At 41.7% G+C, this 18,976-nt stretch overlaps 1 protein-coding gene across 2 annotated transcripts in view; it reads right to left on the bottom strand.

Moving 5' to 3' along the window:
* LOC149005963 (disease resistance protein RPV1-like) overlaps positions 1-18,976 on the bottom strand; it is a 41,063-nt gene that overhangs the window by 1,366 nt on the left and 20,721 nt on the right. For both annotated transcript variants that reach the window (XR_016175687.1, XR_016175688.1), the window contains one exon: positions 448-706. The gene's annotated coding sequence lies outside the window, so the exon portion shown is untranslated. The remainder of the gene's footprint in view (positions 1-447; positions 707-18,976) is intronic.

Here is an 18,976-nt window from a genome sequence, read left to right as displayed (position 1 = left end):
GTAAGAAAAAGGGTAATGACCTTCAGCTTATTACATGAAGCATGAAACTGGATCTCCTAAAATTTAGCAATGTGGCACATAAATCATGTTTTGGAAACTCTGGGCTTGATTTTGATGGCTCATGTGAAGGAATTCAAGGACAACATAAAACTGAAAACTTTTCTTGATCATGTTACTCTCCTTGTAATGCCATTAAGGCAGCAAGGACAAATTAAGAATGCTCTAAAACAGATACAACCTAAAGACTGAATGCAACTATGTCATTGCTAGTTTGCTACATGGGAACAGCTTCAAAGTACTATCCGTAAGACAATGCTTTGTCAGCTCTTTGGCCCAAGGAATTGACAAAGAAACCAACCTAATGGCAAGCTACATCTACCATGTGTGTGAATCATATCCTTTACAGTTGTCATATAATAGTGGTAAAAATGGAAAGCAAAACTCTACCTCTGAGAAATCAAGCTTTGCAGCATTTTCACGGTTCCCCATCAGCTTCACTGCCCTGGCATAGAGAACGTTGCCTTGAACAATCTTTGCAAGTTCTGGAAGATGCCAACTATACCACTCTCGAACTCTCATTGCCATCACAATGAGCATGCAAAAAATTATGAAGAGACGTGGTAGGCCTGTCATCAATCAACAAGGTTGCTCCTGATAAGGCTTCAGCTGTGTTCTTGAACTTGGAAAAAGCTTTCAGCTTCACTATCTGATAATGAGGTGAACCAAATACATTTCAGGTTTTAAAGTTGATCATGCAGAGGAAAAATAAGAAGCTCAAGAAAGAAACTCCCCAACAAGCATTCCCATTTGACGAAATAGGAATTGAAGTGTTTTATTCTTGTGTGTATTATTCAGAACTTTACAATCAATATATACACAGCTGCTATCTATGAAATAAGAAAGAATATCCTACCTAGAAGATTAGAGTAAATGAGAAATCTACCTAGAATAGAAGATTACAATAAATGAGAAATCTACCTAGAATAGAAGATTACAATAAATGAGAAATCTACCTAGAATAGAAGATTACAATAAATGAGAAATCTACCTAGAATAGAAGATTGCAATAAATGAGTAATCTACCTAGAATAGAAAAATACAATAAGAAAAATACCTGTAATAGAATATTTCAATATGATCTACTTAGATTAAAGATACTAATAAAATATTATGATATGATTCTAAGATTTTCCACACTCCCCCTCAAGCTGGTGAATAGGCATTCTCCATTCCTAGCTTGGATATGCATTTTTGAAAGGCTGAGCTGCTCAATCCTTTAGTAAGTACATCAGCAAGTTGACTATGTGTAGACATATACGGCGTACAAATCAGTCTGCTATCTAGCTTCTCTTTGATGAAGTGTCTGTCAATCTCAATGTGCTTGGTTCGGTCATGTTGAACAGGGTTATGTGCTATACTGATTGCTGATTTGTTGTCACAGTAGAGTCTCATTGGTCCACCCCATTCAACCTTTAGGTCTTCTAAGATAATCTTCAACCAAAGTAATTCACATATTCCTTGAGCCATTGCACCAAATTCGGCTTTTGCACTTGACCGGGCCACAACATTCTGCTTCTTGCTCCTCCATGTCACAAGATTGCCACCAAAAAAGGTGCAATATCCTGTGGTTGACCTTCTATCTACTGCTGACCCTGCATAATCAGCATCAGTGTATGCTTCTAGTATCATTCCTTTATTCCTTCTAAATAAAAGGCCTCTCCCTGGCGTCCCTTTTAAATATTGTAGCACATGGTGAGCTGCATGCAAGTGAATTTCCTTTGGACTATGCATGAATTGGCTGATTACACTAACTGCATATGCTATGTCGGGCCTTGTGTGAGACAAGTAGATTAGTCTTCCTACTAGTCTTTGATACATCTCTCGGTCCACAACAACATCTTCTTCTGTATTCCCAAGTTTACTGTTGGGATCTATTGGAGTGCTTGCTGGTTTACACGCGGCCATTCCTGTTTCTTTAAGGAGATCAGTGATATACTTTTGTTGAGAGATGAAAATGCCTTGTTGAGAGTGAGCAACTTCAATGCCAAGGAAGTATTTTAATCTTCCTAAAGCCTTGATCTCAAATTCCTTAGCCAAGCATTAAGTCAAATTTTGTTTCTCTTTTTCTTCATTTCCTGTCACTATTATGTCATCAACATACACAAGTAGTGACGTGACTCCCCCTAATGATGAGTGCTTGATGAACAATGTATGGTTTCCTTGACTTTGCTTGTAACCCATACTAATCATGACTTTAGTAAATCTGCCAAACCATGCCCGCGGTGACTGTTTGAGTCCATATAAGGCATTTTTTAACTTGCATACAGTATTAGCGGCTAAATCATTCTCATAACCCGGTGAAACCTCTATGTAAATTTCTTCCTTTAGTTCACCATGCAAGAATGCATTTTTAACATCAAACTGTTGTAAGTCCCAACCATAATTTGCCACCAAGGATTGTAAGATTCTGACAGTATTCATTTTTGCAACTGGAGCAAATGTTTCAAGGTAGTCAATCCCGTAAGTTTGGGTGTGGCCCTTGGCTACCAACCTTGCTTTGTACCTTTCTAAAGATCCATCTGCTCGATACTTCAATGTATAGACCCATTTGCACCCCACAGGTTTCTTCCCTTCTGGTAACCTTACAAGTTCCTAGGTTCCATTGCTTTCTAATGCTTCCATCTCCACATTCATAGCTTGCTTCCACTCCTTATTGGATAAAGCCTCAGATAAGTTGTTAGGAATGGCAATGGTGTTTAAACTTACCAGAAAGGCTCTATGAGATGGGGAAAAATGTTTAAAGGACAAGAATTGGGCAAGAGGGTACATGGGTTTCGTTGTGCATTCTCTAGTGCCTTTCCTAATGGCAATAGGAAGGTCTAGTTCATTACTATCTGTGGGCACATCAGATTCGGTTTGTAGTGAAGGATTAGTCATTTGTACCTCATTTCCAGAATTTGGATTGGAGTCTTGAACTTGCACTGATTCTGGAACAAGATTCTTCTTCCTTGAGAACACCTTTCCTTTGCCAAATCTCACATGCTCAATATCAGAAGTAGGCTCTTTCATTTCAAAGTTTGACATATGTTCATGTTGTTCACAGTTTGACATAGGTGAGTCTGACACAAGTTTAGGTTGTTCACAGTTTGACTCAGGTGACATAGTGAAGTATTTAGGAGTGAACTCTAAGTCAAGGAAGGAATTCCCATTCTTATCTTCCATTATTGAATGCTCCCCCTGAAGATGAGATGTGGAAAAATAAGACTTATGTTCATGAAAAGAAACATCAATGGAAACATAAAACCTTTTTGAAGGAGGGTGATAGCACTTATAGCCCTTTTGAGTGGAGGAATATCCTATAAATAAACATTTGAGTGCTCTAGGATCTAATTTACCACGATGTGGTCCATGAATATGAACAAATAAGACACCCAAAAATTCGAGGAACAAGGTTATTTGTCGTTTGTAGGTTTGGGTAGAATTGGGAAAGGACATCCATTGGACTCTTGAATCCTAAGACTCTCGAAGGCAGCCGATTTATAAGATGAGTTGCTGTGAGGACTGCTTCCCCCCAAAATGACTTAGGCACATTGTGTTGGAATAGGGAGGCTCTAGTTACATCAAGAAGGTGGCCATTTTTCCGTTCAGCTACTCCGTTTTGTTGTGGGGTATTAACGCACGATGACTCATGTATAATTCCCTCCCTTTGAAAGAATGGAGTTAGAATTTGATTGAAATAGTCTATGGCATTATCAGATCTAAATCTTTTTATACTAACTCCAAATTGGTTTTTAACCATGGAATGGAAGTTGGGAAGAACACAACTAACGTCGGATTTGTTTTTGAGTAGAAAAATCCATGAGACACGAGTGCAATCATCAATGAATGACACAAACCACCTAGCCCCAGACACATTAGGAACTCTAGAAGGACCCCAAATATCACTATGAATGAGATAAAAGGGGATGGAACTTCTTTTCTTGCTTAAAGGAAGTGGTACACGCTTGTGTTTAGCAAGCTCACACACATCACAATGAAACTCATCAACATGTATGCCTTGAAACAATGAAGGAAACAAAAGACTGATCACCCTAAAGGAAGGATGTCCAAGTCTATGATGGTAACGCCAGATTTCTTCTTTATTGCTTTGAGAAGGACTACCATTAGTAGCATGTGATTGGCTTGGTGCCTCAAGGTAGTAGAGTCCATCCCTTTCTCTAGCATGTCCAATCGTCCTCCCCGAATCCTTGTCCTGAAATACACAATGACTATGGTGAAAGACTACATTACAATGTAAATCTTGTGTGAGTTTCTTCACATAAACGAGATTTGTAGATAGTCTAGGAACATGTAGGACATTTTTCAAGGTGAGGGAGGAGTTGAGCTCAATATTTCCAGTTCCAACCACAGTAGTTAATGAGCCATCAGCAGTAGCTATCTTCCTACTACTTGGACAGGGAGAATATGTGGTGAAAAGATTTGGTGAGTGTGTCATGTGGTTAGTTGCACTTGAATCTATAATCCAGGGGCTTGAAAGAGAATTACTAAAGACATTTAATCCAATAGAAAGTGGAAACTCACCTGAATATGCCAAAGAACATGTACCTGGTTTTTTGTTAAGGTTGCTCAAAAGAGTTTTTATATGTTCTATGTCCTCCTGATTAAGGCTAGCAACCTCTTTATTAGTGGCTTCGAGTTCTTTGTGCAAATGTAACATGCGCCTGACCATTATTTCCAGATTGCTCTCCTTTGTGCCCCCACTCTCGGCTAGGAGGTTTACCATGAAGTTTCCAGCATCTTTCCCGTGTGTGACGAGCTTTCTTGCAATAGGTACACCATAGATTGTCTTTGTTTTGCTGTTTGGATTGCCCTAGTTTTTCCACTTTCAACAGAAAATGCCTTGTCGGTTGTGGGAGGTGAATGCTCTCCTCCTTAAAATACCATTGCTGAACTATCAACACTTGTAGGCTCTAACATCAGTCCTCTTCTGCTCTCTTCCCCTCGAACCAATGCTACAACTTCATTGAAACACGGCACATCTGGTTTTCCAAGAATCTGAACCCTTATTTGGTCAAACTTAGGATTTAACCCAACCAAAAAATCATAGACTCTATCTTGCTCAATATACTGCTTTACTTCTGCAGCATCCTCAGAGCATTTCATCTTGATGACTCGGTAATGATCCAACTCTTGCCACAAAGCTTTCAGCTGGTTGGCATATTCTCAGAATCGTTTTATTTCCTTGTTTGGCTGCTATTGTTTTAACCTTGACCTCATAGACTTGGGCTGCATCTCTCGCCTTAGAATACGTCTGTTGGATAGCCTCCCAGATGTCTTTGGCAGTTGCCAAGAACATGCATGTATCACTGATTTCTGGAATCATAGAATTCCACATCCATGCCATAATCATAGAATCTTCTTCGTCCCATGCTTCATATTTTGGATCTCCTGGTTTCGGTCCATCTCCAATCAGGTGGCTCATCTTTCCTTTGCCCTTCAGAATGGTCCGAATGAGTTGAGACCATTTTAAATAATTTCTTCCATCGAGCCTGTAGGCAAATTGAAAATTCTGCAATTCTCCATTTTGCAGATTTTTGATTGTCCGATCAAATGCGATCCCGGAAGTAACCTCTCTTGGTTACGACATACTCTTTGTAGGTGCTTAAAAATAGTATGTGAAACAGTAACCAAAGATGCAGTAGAACGACAGACAAGACGGAGAAAGAAAAAATTTGTTTTTCAGGTAAGGAACAAAAAAAACAGAACAGAGCTGAATAAAGAATGGCGATAAAGGCCAAAGGAAGAATAATCTTTGTGTGGCGGAAACACCAGAGATTAAAGGCAATGAAGGCCTGAAAGCTGAATAGCAATCCCAAGATTGGTTGGCTCTAATACCATGACGAAATAGGAATTGAAGTGTTTTATTCTTGTGTGTATTATTTAGAACTTTACAATCAATATATACACAGCTGCTATCTATGAAATAGGAAAGAATATCCTACCTAGAAGATTAGAGTAAATGAGAAATCTACCTAGAATAGAAGATTACAATAAATGAGAAATCTACCTAGAATAGAAGATTACAATAAATGATAAATCTACCTAGAATAGAAGATTACAATAAATGAGAAATCTACCTAGAATAGAAGATTGCAATAAATGAGTAATCTACCTAGAATAGAAAAATACAATAAGAAAAATACCTGTAATAGAATATTTCAATCTGATCTACTTAGATTAAAGATACTAATAAAATATTATGATATGATTCTAAGATTTTCCACACCATTTATCAAACAAAAAACATGACAATAGAAGAAAGACAAAACAAAATTGACCATTATTCATTTTCCTTTTCCCTTGATTCCACTGATTTAAACAAGTTGTTGTCTTGGACGAAAGAAGTTGATTGGATGCCTAGGCAGAGCCTAGGTAACACCTTGACAATTGCGATAAAGATAAGCTCGAAAAAGTAATCATATCACACATCGTATATTTTAGAAATTATTGACCTACATCAATGATGATACATATTTCCCAATAACTGTATCTTTTGGAGAAGCAAAGGAGAGTATAAATCACCTGTTGCTGAATCTGACATGGAAAACTCCTTCCATAAATCCTGGAACACAGCAAACAATGATATTGAATTCCATTCACTTAAAAGTGGGAACCTGATGCGTCCAAAATCTGCTCAGCCCTTAGATCTCCTTAGAATGACCTGCAAAACGAAAGCGTCAGATGTGGCCCGACCGCTGGGGTTGGGAGTCCACCTCCGAAGGCTAAACCAGTCGATGAACTTAATCACAAACGGCCCTGCTAGAAGCGCAGAGCTAAGGAATGAATAACTGGAATACGATTTAGATCATAAGCATCTGAGTGTTTACGTCCAAAAGTGTGGGTATGGATCTGGATCTCTCCTCTTCCTTTACCTTGTAGGTAAGTGATGTTTATATAGAGTGTACCTTCGAATCTTCTTCGTTGGATGTATTTGAGCCTTCTTCGGATAGTTGTTGGATTCTAACAGTTAGATCCGTTGAGCGATAGACTTCTACTAGTTTGAACTAGTAGAGGACTCCTGAGATAACCTCACGGTTATCTGATGATTATCCTTTCAACAGTGATAAGTGACAGCCGTCCAGTTGTGTCTGCCATCATTAGGGTAATTAACCTAATCCATAAGTTGGATTAGGGCATGCTTGTTGCTGATTTAGTTTTCTTCCTCAGCAAGCTACCTCTTGGACCCGGCTCGCTCGGAAGAGAGTCGATTCCTTTCGTCCCGACCGGAGTTGAAGGTCAAACCAAGTATGAACCAGGTTCGATCATATTTTCTCCACATCACGAGCCCCCCAGACCAAGCGTTCGGTCGATCCTGAGGGCTTGGTTTTTAACTGGGTTCTTTGTCAAGCAATAATCTTTGCATATCCCACTAAATGTCAAATCACATTTAATGCAGTGGTCACTTTTTCCTCAAGCGTTGTGAGGGCAATGCCACGCATCCTTTCGCAGTTGAACGATCGTGGCTCACGTAACCCAAGCGTCGGTTTCTGAACGCCTGTTTTGGATTCGTGAGTTCAAACTTTCAAACCGTCTTCAAATCTCGATCGTCGATGCTGAATAAATCTCGATCGTTCACATCCTCGAACACTCGTGCGGGTGCTTAAAAGCGGTTCGTTGTCTTTGTAGGTTTCATTCTTCTTCTTGGAATTTTGAAACCCCGTCGTCTCCTTCGCGCCTTCTCGTTCTCAAGCTTTTTGCCTCATTGAATCAGTAAGTTTACTGATCCCTTTGCAAAGTTAACTTCCTGTCTCCATGTTTTTCTTTTTCCTTTTTTGTATCGTATTGAGATTTTAGTAATGGAGGACAATAGGGTTTCTTCCGAAGCTTCCCTCGTGCCCAACGCCAGTAATAGTGATAATGGTAACGAGGCTTTTGTTTCCCTTCCCTCTGAGCAGTCGGATAGTGATAATAAAACCCTAATTGCTCTCTGGCGTGACTTCGCAGAAGTTAACTAGAAGAGATTAGAAAGAAAAGCTGAAACTTCCTCTGCCCTTCCTGAGTTTGGACCATCCATGACTCCTAGGGTGACCGTAGAGTCTTCTGGGCGGTCAAAACAAACTTTCAAACCTAGTGGTAGACCCGATTCTGTTGCCTCCTCGTATAAGGAGGAAACTCTTCTTTCGGCCATTCAGGGTTTTGATTTTCCTTCCTCTTACCACCTTAGGGCTCCAAACCCTGATGAGAGGGTTGATTCGATCCTTCCAGGCGAATTTTCCCTATATATAGATGCACTGGAAAGCGGGGTTTGCTTTCCCTTCTTCAATCCTTTGTTCGCAGCCATCCTGAATCACTGGGATATTTGCCCTGGAATGCTCCTTCCCAATAGCTGGCGTCTCATCATCGGTTTCTTGGGTTTATGCTTTGAACTTGGCATTACGCCTTCTCTTGCTCTTTTCGTGCATTTTCATCTTCTTTCTATCTCCCATCCTCTTGGTTGGGTTGTGCTTTCCAAGCGCAATAAGACTAAGCTTAACTGGAGGGGCAGCATTCTTGCTAAAGGAACTTGCCCTTTCAATCACAAAGGATGGCGCCATCGATATTTTTTCTGTCAAGCGCCTCAATCAGATCTCAACTTCCCGACCGTCTGGAAACAGTATACTTCATACTCTGAGGGTAACCGGGTCCTTCCCCTATTCAAAGAAGACAAAACGGCCGTCAGGAAGATCAAATCAATTCCATGGTATCAAGAGATACATGGATATGAGATGGAATACAACTCCATCCTCCAGTACTAGGGACTGGCTCATCGTGAGCTTTTTAACCATCATCCTTCAATTTTCTAAGAATGATATGTCTTTTCGCAATCCTGATTTTTGTCCTTCTTTGCAGTGCCACCAAGAATGAACCCTAAAAATCTTCGGGTAAAGGCTGCTAAGGCTGTTGTGACAGCTGAGCAACGGTCGCCTCGAGCCTTGACTGCCGAACAAGTAGTTTATGTTCCCTCTCCCGACCCTTCCTACAAGGGTATTAGGAACTTGAAGCCAGTGGTTGATGCTTCGGGAAAAGGGAAAAAACCAATGGTGGAAGAGTTTGGTATCCCCTCCGCCGCTCGAACTAAAAGGAAGCACGATTCGGTTGATGCTTCCTCCCAGAAAAAATCCAAAAAGAATGAAGATTGCGAGGAGATCTTCATGCCTCGGTGGACACCGACGGCATCGATAGGGCAACACAAGACCCTGAGAAAGCTGCAGAATGGAGTTCTCTCGGTCTTCTGCCTGCTGATCGTCAGGCCTTTGAAACCCTGGACGATGATGCCCTTGTAAGTCAGTCCACAAGGTACCATCCCTCCTGAGCTTTCATTAATTGCTTTTCATAATTTCTTATGAGTTCTTCTGATAATCTCCTCGTCCCTAAGAATGTCGTGTTGAGCTTTTACCAACACATGGAGGCATTGAGCCGAGTTGGTCACAATGGCTCCTTGCTGCGGACCTGTGAAGAGAATTTGGCGAAGGCCAATTCTGAAATAGACCGGCTGAAGGCAGCAGCCGAAGAGCTGAAGGTGAAGCACGATGAGGAAATGAATTCCTTAAAAAAGGCCTTTGATTCCTCAAATGCCCGCACTGCTGTTGCCGAGCGTGAGGCTAGGAAATAGAAGAAAGCTACTACGTTGTTCGGTGACAGTCTTGAGTTTAAAGCCATAGAGAACGAACGTTTACTGAAGATGGCAAGTCCAAGTAAGCCCGAACATGTTAAACTAGAGCTTCGAAAGGATTGTGTTCGGAAATATCTGAACAGCGTTCCTTTCTCTAAACTGTTGGGCGCCTTCAACCTTCAAGCTTACCGCGTGGGGCAGAATGATGTTTGGGAAAAGATCCTCAAATCTGACCCTTCCTTTGACACAACTCCATTTAGTGAGGTGTGTCATAAAGAAATCTTTGGGAAGCTTAAGTTGGCCTTCCTAGATTGGGCTTTGGGAGAGGATGATCCTTTTCCAGCTGACCCGAATTATGAGGAATATCTTGCTGATTCCCCGCCACTTCAAGAAGAAAATTCACAGCCTGATGCTGAAAAGAAGATTGATGAAGACGACCCGAGAAAGACTCCTCAGACACGATAATGAGGAAGAATCTTAGGGAGTCAAGGTTTTTTTTTTTTTTTTTTTTTTTGTAAAGTTTGACCCTCCATAATCAATGAAAATAGAACTTTTCCAATGATTGCCTGAATATTTCCTCATCCTATATCCAAAAGCTTGTCTTGGCAATAAAGTATAAATGATATTTATTATCACTTATCACTTAACTCCTTGTATTTTGACGAGGGATGACCTTTGGGAAATCATGAAGAGGCGTTTGGGAGAGATGTTTTAGCTTCCAGCTTTTACATATTCTCAACTGCTCCTTCATTTATTACGAAGTCCAAACGTTTCCCAGCCTTTGTGTACCACTCACTTCTCCCAACGAGTTGGAAATATAAATATCATTTAAGTGGTGGCGCGACGGTTGGAGGTATTCTCGTACCAGGTGCATATTTCCACATGGCTTTCCTCTGACCAACGATCTTACTTTTTGAAGAACTCGAAGCGTTTCTTCGATCCGGTCATTTGGTTGCCTTTGACTCTCAACCCTTGCCTCACTCCCTGAGGCTATTTAAGTTCCTCAAGGGTACTTCTCATTTATCCTGCTATCTGCAAATTAGATTTGCAAAACAAAACGACATTTAGTCTTCCTTTGCCGTGTTTGTACTTTTCGTATTCCAACAATATTTTCGATCAGCATCTGAACAAAAGCTTTTACTTTGCCCATGTCACGAATCTCTTCTCCTTCTCCCTGAGTGAACTTCACAGTAGTAATACTTGGGGTTCATTTAATGGGTATTTGAGAATAGGGTTTTCCCTTTTTCTGAATGTTGTTGGATTTTCGTACTGATACTGCCTTTTTTGTACTTGCAGTGCCTCCCAGAATCGATTTGAGCTTTATTAAGGCGAATTCCTGCAAGAAGACTGTCCCAGTACCGACGCAGGTTGCTGCTAGTGAGGTGATTGCATCTGGTGAATCTTCTTAACGTGAGGAGACTGATGTTGGTGAATCTTCAGATCAGATTCCCCCAGTTTCTACTAATGTTTCTCCTACGCTCCCTCCGCTGAAGAGACCTTTCGATCTTCCTAGGAAGATCTTGATCCTTTCATCGCTGCCTGTGTTTTTGATGTCACTATTGGAGAAACCATTCGGGATTCTTCGAAGGAGACCCTTCAGACATCTGGGGCAACTATGTTGGCATCTGACGAAGGCGTGGTCCCAGCAGGTGCTGCCTCTATTTCCAACTCTAGTGCTTGTTTGGCATCCTCTTCCTCTCCTTCTTTGGAGCGGGAGGATTTTGCCACTAGGAAGCGCCGTCGGTTGGTGGATGATGCAGCTCATCCTTCTCTTGATGTAGCTCATCCTTCTCCTCCCCTGAGGAAGTCTGAATTAGTGTCAAACGAGTTTGACAAAGCGCTGGAGTGGTGCACTGCTGCTCAAATGCCTAGCCAGAGTAGAGTTCTTTCCAAACTTCCAGACGATGACTTTATGAAGTCACTGGTGATGTAGGTTTCTCTTCATATTATCTTTTGATGCTGAAGATTATTCTTTTACTCCTGTCTAACTCGAAAGTTGTTTGCAGGAGTCTCACTAGCAACTTCCACAACCAAGTGGAAGCAGCCTCTAGACTTAGTAAACTAAGTAATGAAGTTTCCAGGCTTCGGGAAGACTCCAAAGCTAAGGACGTTGAAATTGCTCACCTTAAAAAATAGCTTGGGAGGTTGCAGGAGAGAAGAACTCTGTGATTGAGCATCTCCATTCAGATTTGGATGATGCCAGGGAGAAGATCCGGCGGCTGGAATGAGAAGTAGAAAAGTTAGGGGCAAAAGGATCTGAAGCGTTACCCCAAAGGCAAGCTAACATTCCCTTGCCCGAATCCCTTCCAACTGACGTTCGCAGAGCTTGCATCTTCAAGTATTTGCACAGTAAGCCCTTTGTTGACATGCTGAATGCTTATAACTTGCAGGCATACCGCGATGGCGAAAACGAAGTATGGGAATCGATATTAAGGAAAGATCCTTATTTCGATACGACTCCCTACAGCTCTATTTGTCATCCTGAAGTGTTTGCCAAGCTGGGTCTTCCTTCTCCTGACTGGACCAAGGATAAGATTGATCCTCCGCCCCCGGATCCGGATATCATGCATTATCTCGATGATTTCCCTCCTTATGCTCCTCTCCAAGGATTCAGTTATGAAGAACTTGGCCTGAGTATAGGTTTCATCAAAGATCAGATTTCTTCCGGTCAAGTTGGATAAAGAGTATGGAATTGCAGAGGATTTTGATAACATGCTTTTTCCCGACTTTGTTCTTCTTCTTCCTGAATTTGTGTTGCTTCCTGACTCTGTATGACTTCTGGCAAAGCTTTTTCAATCTTGTAATTTCTCGATGATGTCTTTCTCATTTTGACCAAGTGAAGATTGTACCCCAACACTTGTTTATATGTTGGTTGTAAAGGTTGGCCTCTTCTGGTCGTTTAATAAAGACTTGAACTTCATCTTTGAACTTTGCTAGTCATTTGAGTCATTGTTGCAGTAAGTCTTATAATGCCTTTACTTAAAGATTTCCGGAGAAATTCAATAAGTCTGTGAAGGAACTCACTTGGGTTTTAAACCGATGCCTTGTAGAAGGAACTCACTCGGGTTTTAAACCAATGCCTTTACTTAAGGTTTTTCGGAGAAATTCAATAAGTCTGAGAAGGAACTCACTTGGGTTTTAAACCGATGCCTTGTAGAAGGAACTCACTCGGGTTTTAAACCGATGCCTTTACTTAAAGATTTCCGGAGAAATACAATAAGTCTGAGAAGGAACTCACTCGGGTTTTAAACCGATGCCTTGTAGAAGGAACTCACTCGGGTTTTAAACCGATGCCTTATAGAAGGAACTCACTCAGGTTTTAAACCGATGCCTTTACTTAAAGATTTCCGGAGAAATACAATAAGTCTGAGAAGGAACTCACTCGGGTTTTAAACCGATGCCTTTACTTAAAGATTTCCGGAGAAATTCAATAAGTCTGAGAAGGAACTCACTCGGGTTTCAAACCGATGCCTTGTGGCCGGATCTGTTCTTGAGTGTGATGTATGATGCCCCCCAATCAAAAGATAGTTGTTGAAAACCAAAAATTGCATTGATTGAGTTGAAATTTCTTATATCACGAACAAAATTGATAATCCTCAAGGATAATATTTTTTCAAATGTCTGGCATTCCACAAACGATCCAACTCTTTCTGGGTTGTTATGTTCTTCAGCTTGTAAGCTCCCGAACCGACTGGTTTTATAACCATATATGGTCCTTCCCAAGAAGGGTCCATTTTCTTTGATGGCGTAGATCTGAAGCTAAGGTATTTCTCAATACCAAATCTCCTGCTAAGTACCGACGATTCCTTACTTAGGTATTATAATGTGACGCTATCCTTCGTTGATAATGTTGAGTTCGTGCTATTGCTTTTGCCCGAACTTCATCCAATAAATCAAGACTATCAAGTAGTCCTTGCTCGTTCGCTTTTTCTTCGAACTCTCTGTCCCGCAATGTTCCCGCCATTACTTCCACAGGTGCCAATGCTTTGGATCCATAAGCCAACCTGAATAGAGTTTCTCCTGTGGGTGTTCGAACCGTAGTTCGATAGGCCCACAGTACATTATGCAGTTCTTTGACCCATAAGGCTTTATCGGCCTCAAGTCTTCTCTTTATTCCCTCAAGTAGCATTCGGTTAGTAACCTCTACATGTCCATTGCTTTGGGGGTATGCCACTGATGACATACGATGCTCGATCATGTAAGTTCCACAAAACTGCTCGAATTGTGGACAGTCAAATTGGGTACCATGATCAGTAACGATTATCTTCGGCATCCCAAAGCGATATATGATTGACTCAAGTAGAAACTTCTCCACCTTTCTTTCAGTGATTGTTGCCAGGGCACTGGCCTCAACCCATTTAGTGAAATAATCAATTGCTACTATCAGATATTCTCTTCCGCCTGACGCCTTGGTGAATTTACCCATGATATCGATTCCCCACATCGCAAAAAGGATGGGATCTATAATTGACGTCATGGTTTCCGCTGGGCATTTGAATACTGTAGCATGGACTTGACAATTGTTACACCGGCGAACATATTCCATAGCAGCTTGTTGGATTTTAGGCCAATATAACCCCAAGTCTCAGGATTTTGTGGGCCAAGGCTCGTCCACCCATGTGAGCGCCACAAATCCCTTCATGTACTTCGGCCAGAGCCGACTCCGCTCCTTCGGGACCTAAACATTTTAGAAGGGGTCCAGAATAAGATCTTCTGTACAACCTTCCGTTTTGCATAATGAACCTCGCGGATCGTACACTGACTAATCTCGCCTCTTTTTGATCCTCCGGTAGTTTATCATCTCTCAGATATTCCACTATCGGATCCATCCAGCAATGCTCTGCTTCAATGTAAGAAATTTCTTTCTCGTGATAACTTGGAAATGTTATCTCTTCAATGTAGACCGAATGGTCTAAATTTCTCTCTTTGGTATTGGCTAATCGGGATAGCTCATCTGCCACTGTGTTTTCTGTCCTTGGAATCTGACATACCTTCAAATTCCTGAAATTTTTTTGCAACGCTTGCACAATCTCTCGATATTTCTGCAAGCGAGGTTCTTTAATACCATACTCACCCTGAACTTGATTGATAATAAGCTGAGAGTCACTATAAATAGTTACATTTGCTATCGCGCAAGTGCTTTTGACAATCTGAGTCCAGCTATCAGGGCTTCATATTCTGCTTCATTATTGCTAGCTTCGAATGCAAATCTCAATGCATATCGAATGATAAATCCTGTTGGACTCTTCAAAAGAATTCCAGCCCCTGCTCTGTCTTTATTACTCGAACCGTCCACATATACTTCCCAAATGGTTGGTATAGTGGGCTCTTCAACAATGTTCTCCATTGGTGCAGTAGTTTCTACTACAAAATCGGCCAACGCCTGAGCTTTGATTGCCATTCTAGGCTTAAAGCTTACTTGGAACTCGTTGAGTTCAACCGACCAGGCTACCATCCTTCCAGACAAATCAGGTTTACAAAGAACTTTACTAAGAGGGAAAGTTGTAAATACCTCTATCGAGTGAGCCTGAAAGTATGGCCGTAGCTTCCTAGCTGCTGTTATGAGAGCTAGAGCTTGCTTCTCGATCTGAGAATACCACGTCTCCGCATCAAGTAAAACGTGGCTAACATAATAAATTGGCCATTGCCTTTTATCCTTCTCCCGAACGAGTACCGCACCGACCGCTGAAAGGGATGCTACTAAATATAGCTGTAAAACTTCTCCCCTTTCGAGTCGGGATAAAAGCGGTGGTCTTCCCAGTGTTTTTTTTAATTCCTCGAAAGGTCTCTGGCACTCTTCAGTCCAATTCGCTTCCTTGCTTCCCCTCAAATCTTTAAGTGCCTTAAAAAATAGTAGACACTTTTCTCCAGATTTTGAGATGAAGCAGTTCAGAGCAGCTATTCTCCCCGTCAAGCACTGCACATCCCGAACAGTTTTTGGGGCTTCCATATCAATTAAGGCTTGTATTTTGGCTGGATTAGCCTCAATACCTCTCTGTGACACCATGAAGCCCAAGAATTTGCCTGAAGATACTCCAAAGGCGCATTTCTCCGGATTTAGCTTCATTTGATATTTTCGCAAGACTGTGAATACTTCTGTTAAATTTGCGATATGCTTTGCCCTTGCAATGCTTTTTACCAGCATGTCGTCAACATAAGCCTCAACATTTTTCCCGATTAGGTCTTTGAATATCTTGTTGACGGCCCTCTGATATGTAGCTCCTGCATTTTTCAGGCCAAACGGCATGACTTTATAATAGAAGCTTTCACGATCAGTCATGAAAGCCGTAAATTTTTCATCCTCCTTATTCATGAGGATTTGATTATACCCCGAGTAGGCATCCATGAAACTCAAGGTTTCATATCCTGCAGTTGCATCTATCAAGAGGTCAATCCTGGGCAATGGATAGCAATCTTTAGGACAAGCCTTATTGAGGTCGGTGCAATCTATACACATCCTCCACTTCCCATTCGCCTTCTTGACCATTACCACGTTGGCTAACCAAGTTAAGCATTCAATTGGTTCTATGAAACCAGAACTCTTCAGTTTTTCAACTTCGCCTCGAATGGCTTTGTACTTTTCTATGGAGAAATTTCTCCTTTTTTGGATGATTGGTTTCACCTTTGGATCTATCCAAAGTTTATGCTCTGCAACATTTCGATCGATTCCTGGCATGTCTTCAGCAGACCATGCGAATACATCATTATTTTGTTGAAGAAAAGACTTCAACTCTCCTTTGAACTCTTCCAGTTGCTCAAATCCGATGTAAGTAATCCTTTCTGTATTATTAGTAAACAACTGGATTTGCTTTAACTTTTCTACCGGCTCGGGCCTTTGCATTTCTGCTTCTTCCCGATCATCCCGTACTTCTATTGGTAGGGCAGTCATCTTCCTTGGGCCATCCTTGTCCTTCAAATAGGCAACATAGCATTGCAGAGAGATCCTCTAGTTAGATGAAACTTGACCAATTCCCATCTCAGTCGGGAATTTTATCTTCAGGTGCTTCGTAGAAACAATAGCACCTAGCTTGGACAAAGATGGCCGCCCGAGGATAACATTGTAAGCTGGAAGTTCCTGAACCACCAAAAAATTTATTCGGACGGTAGCTTCCTTGGGAAAACTCTCAATCGATAGGTCCAACTGGACAGATCCCTCCGCTATTGCAGATGATCTTGCAAAGCCATATAACTGTGTGGATGATGGCTCCATCAAGTCCTTATCCACCTTAAGCTTTTGATACACCTCATAAGACATTAGGTCCGCAGCAGACCCTGTATCAACTAAGACTCTATGTACTTCTCGGCGCGCGATCTCTACCTTGGTGACTATGGCATCATCGTGAGGTAAACAAACGCCTCTCTCATCTTCTTCGCCAAAGGTGATAGAATCTTCACCGTTCGGCCTCTTACGCTTCTTCGTTTCTCCGGTTCCAACAAATTTAGATTTTGTTTTCAACCTCCAGAGTGATTCGGGTTCTGGGCCTCCGAATATTGTAAGGATCGGTGACCGAGTAGCATCAATCACCTCCTTACCTTTTTTAGATCTTGGAGCCTCCTTCGGTTGTTCTGGACTATCCGAACGATCCCTTTTGGGCCCAGCCTCACGTGGCTCCTCTCTTCTTCTATTAACAAAATTGGACAAATGTCCCTGAGATATTAATCTCTCAATATCCGCCTTCAAATGACGACAATCATTGGTATAATGACCGTAATCCTTGTGGAAACGACAATATTTTTCTCGATCCTGTTGCTCTCCAGGCTTTAAAGGAATCTTTGGAGGCCACTTCAAAATATTTCGCTTCTTAATAATATTCAAAATATCAGCCCGAGGAGTATTTAATGGAGTATACTCACTTTTACCGAGAGATCTCTGCCGCCATGCCTGAGGCTTTCCAACTCGATCACGAACATTCTGCTTTGGCTTCTGCCTGTTCTCAAGAGCCTTTTGTTCTTTGGTGGAGGCTTTATTGTCCCCCTGGCGTGCATCTAAGATTTATGTGACTTCAGCCTGCTTTTGGCATCTCTGTACCAACTCAGCATAAGTTGTAGGCATATCTTGAAGTAATAACTCCAAAAGTCTTCAGTTAGTGAGTCCAATGAACAAAGCAGTTTTAGCTACTTGCTCATCTAGATTCTCTATCTCCATTGTAACTCTATTGAATCTTTTCAGATATTCTCTGATCGATTCGCTCTTTCCTTGCCTAATAGTAAACAAGGTTTCCTCTGTCTTCTTGATCTGGATTCCATTCAGGTATCGCCTTATGAATTTGCACGCCAACTCATCAAAATTCACGACCCTTCCCGATGGGAGTTTCAAGAACCATTTATGTGCTGCTCCGGTTAAAGATGAACCAAAAACCCTGCAGAAAATTTCATCAGAATTACCTGCAACTGCCATAGTCTGCTGATAATAACCGATGTGGGCCGTAGGATCTCCAAAGCCGTCGAAAGTGGAAAAAGTTGGTAAACGGAAATTATGAGGAAACTGGTATCCCGCAATTGGCTCGGCAAATGGAGTCTTTCGAATAACTGAATAGATATCATCAGTTATTCTTCCTTTAGCCGTTGTCCCAACTTCTGATTAATATTGGCCAATTCCCGACCAATATGTGTTGAATGATCTTCTGCAACACGATCACGACCCCGAACAAAACGATCATCACGAACTACTCGATCATCACGAACATTCCGATCGTCACGAAAAGCCCGCTCATCACGAATAGCTCGTCTAACAGTTGGTGAATGAGTTCTCACTCCTGTAACCAACCTTGTATTCGAATCAGTTGTACTTCCTTGCGGTCCGTCAAATCGATCGTCCCGCCTAGGTAGATTGTCGACTCTCCTAGGCACTCGGTCACCTTCACGAAAGTTCTGACCGATATTCTGATCTTAAATTAATCTCTGATCCCGTGGCAATACACGCCTTCCTGCGTCGCGATGATCAGGTTCTTGTGGTAATACCACTCGTCTGGTTAGCACACGGAGTGCTTGACTTACGTCCAAAAGTTGGACTTTCAATTGATCCAATTGATTTTGGAGTGTCTCTGGAGGATTGTGTCCCCCTTGACCGCCATCTACTTCGAGAGGTGGTAAACTTTCCTGAGGAATATCTGGATTATTTACTCCAGGGATTTGGACACCAAGATCGCGTTGTGCAGCGGCTGCTGCTGCTGATCTAGTCACCATAGCTTTCTGAATCGTTTCCCACAGACGGTGCCAAATGATGCGTCCAAAATCTGCTCAGCCCTTAGATCTCCTTAGAATGACCTGCAAAACGAAAGCGTCAGATGTGGCCCGACCGCTGGGGTCAGGAGTCCACCTCCG

This window comes from Hakea prostrata, chromosome 9 (assembly GCF_041222555.1).
Source record: "Hakea prostrata isolate BN-2017 chromosome 9, UWA_Hpros_2, whole genome shotgun sequence".
Lineage (NCBI taxonomy): Eukaryota > Viridiplantae > Streptophyta > Magnoliopsida > Proteales > Proteaceae > Hakea > Hakea prostrata.
The sequence above is the reverse complement of the archived record's forward strand: the minus strand, read 5'-3'. Positions and strand labels throughout refer to the sequence as shown.